At 42.2% G+C, this 2,135-nt stretch overlaps 1 long non-coding RNA gene across 1 annotated transcript; it reads left to right on the top strand.

Moving 5' to 3' along the window:
* The first annotated feature begins 330 nt into the window (after window positions 1-330).
* LOC147611330 (uncharacterized) lies at window positions 331-1,647 on the top strand. Its single transcript, XR_015263740.1, has 3 exons — window positions 331-468; window positions 1,177-1,318; window positions 1,556-1,647. It is a non-coding gene; the product is annotated as an uncharacterized LOC147611330 (long non-coding RNA).
* The last annotated feature ends 488 nt before the right edge of the window (window positions 1,648-2,135 follow it).

Raw genomic sequence — 2,135 nt, 5'->3', positions numbered from 1 at the left:
GTAATAAGTATCTATTTATTTGACACAATAAATAAATATGAAGAGGCTTGAAAAAAATCTTTTAATAATTGAATAAAAATTAAAAGAGATATTTCTGCTTGTTCTTTTACTTTTGGGTGTGAAGAAACCCTGCACTTTCAAGGGTTTTCAAACTCAGCACAAGCGGCGTCCGATGCTACAGGCAAGTAAAAGCAACACGATCGCCTCCTCCTCTCATCAACATCGCTTCCTTCTCTCAGAGCAGAGAGCAAGGAGAGTAGCAGCAACAGCGAGTTTGTTCTATGCTTGCACGATGAACTCCCAGTTCTACGAGAGGCAGTCATGCGTGGCCAGCCCTGCTTCGAGCCTGACACCCTATCCTCCCACCCGTCTTATGCCTTCAACGCCTACTGGCAGGCTCACAAGAAAGCAGGCACCACCTGCGACTTCCAGGGCGTCCGACCAGCCAAGTCATGACACCAATATGAGGTAACCGATGAGCTTCTTTTATTTGCTAAGTGTGTATGTTATTAAAGTTTAATTAAGAGAACAACTTTCAACCTGATCGTCGCTGTGGACATGCCAAGCATGCCTGACTGTCATGGCGGTGTTTGTCGGCCTGGTAACCTTTGTAGAGTCTATGGTACACCTACCCAGGCTAGCCATTAAAACTAACTGGCATAACTTGGCTTGAGCTATTGAAGACGAGCACAAGCTTGGAGGAGGACGGAGAACCTTTGAGCCTGGATGCTATGCCACCTCTCAAAAGCTAACAGAATCTCAAGTTGTACCTATTTTGAGAAGATGCAATCATCCCAGTGATATGACCATTATGTCTACTATGAAAGCTTGTATTAGCATAGGATCCATAGGCAAAGTCTTATAGAGATAGACACAGGAACAATGAATTTGAAAAAGTTATGTCTTAAGAGCATCTTGGTCGACGTGTATGCCAAATGTGACTCATTAAGTTTTGCTTGTATGTGTAGTGCATGTGTGTGTGTGTGTGTGTATGTGTGTGTGTGTGTGTGTGTGTGTGTGTGTGTGAGAGAGAGAGAGAGAGAGAGAGAGAGAGAGATAATAATGCCACTCATCCCGGGAAACTGTGAACCATTTGAAAATTGTAAGTACAAGTGGTCACACATTTATATATACATACATGCACATGTTTCGCTTACGAATTTCATTTGTTTGTAGGTGGTCTCGGGGCATGAAGCCAAGGCAATAGGCTCGAAGAGATAAGCTCCTTGCATTGTGATGTTTAGGACCAAACACACATGGCACTCCCTTAGTGTCTAGCCCTCCACCTGTTAACAGTGCTTCATCCACTGGATTAGTGGTATAGACAATCTCACATAATGTTTTGTAAGCTTTTTTTGGGGGGTTGGGGGGGTATATGGGTTCTCCTTGAGGGATCATTATTTTACAAGTCATATTCAATTATGATGCTGTCTTGCTACACTGAGGCATTATGTGGTTGTTAGCATCCGTGCTTATCTGGTACGGGTTCCTAAATGCAAGTACCTAGTTTGTTTGACATTTAGCATGGCTAATCACTCATTTCTGTTTTGTTTAGGATGGTAACTTTTAGTCAATGCAGTATACTATTGCCACTTATGGCCAAATCAACCTTTACAATCAGTTTGCCACATCAAATTATAATCAACAACAAAGACCTGTTTGGAGGTGGACCATTGATACCCTCTCAACCCTCACTTTGTTGCTATAGATCAGTAGTAGGCATGTCTCTCAATGGTCGGTCCTGCTCCTTTGAACACCTATGTGAACAGAGCTGTCCCCTACATTGTTTTGGGTATGGTTGTAATGAAGCTTGGTTGGGGATGGTATATTCAAGATCTCACCATTGTATGTGAACAGAGCTGTCCCCTACATTGTTTTGGGTATGGTTGTAATGAAGCTTGGTTGGGGATGGTATATTCAAGATCTCACCATTGTATGTGAAATTTGGAGATTTGTACTCAAGAGACATGAAAAGATTGTAGATATTGTGGACATCATTAATAGCAAGGTATGTTGAAACATGGGCATGGTGGTGTTTGTTCTTCATTGTTGTTTAGGTCTTATCTTGAATCTCTACAAGGGTTATGGAGTCAACAACTGTTTTTGTGGGTCCCTAGGGGAAAGAAGATGGTTTA

This window comes from Cibotium barometz, chromosome 47, assembly GCF_041138505.1.
Source record: "Cibotium barometz isolate CiBa-2024 chromosome 47, ASM4113850v1, whole genome shotgun sequence".
Classification (NCBI taxonomy): domain Eukaryota; kingdom Viridiplantae; phylum Streptophyta; class Polypodiopsida; order Cyatheales; family Cibotiaceae; genus Cibotium; species Cibotium barometz.
This window is presented reverse-complemented; position numbering and strand designations above follow the sequence as displayed.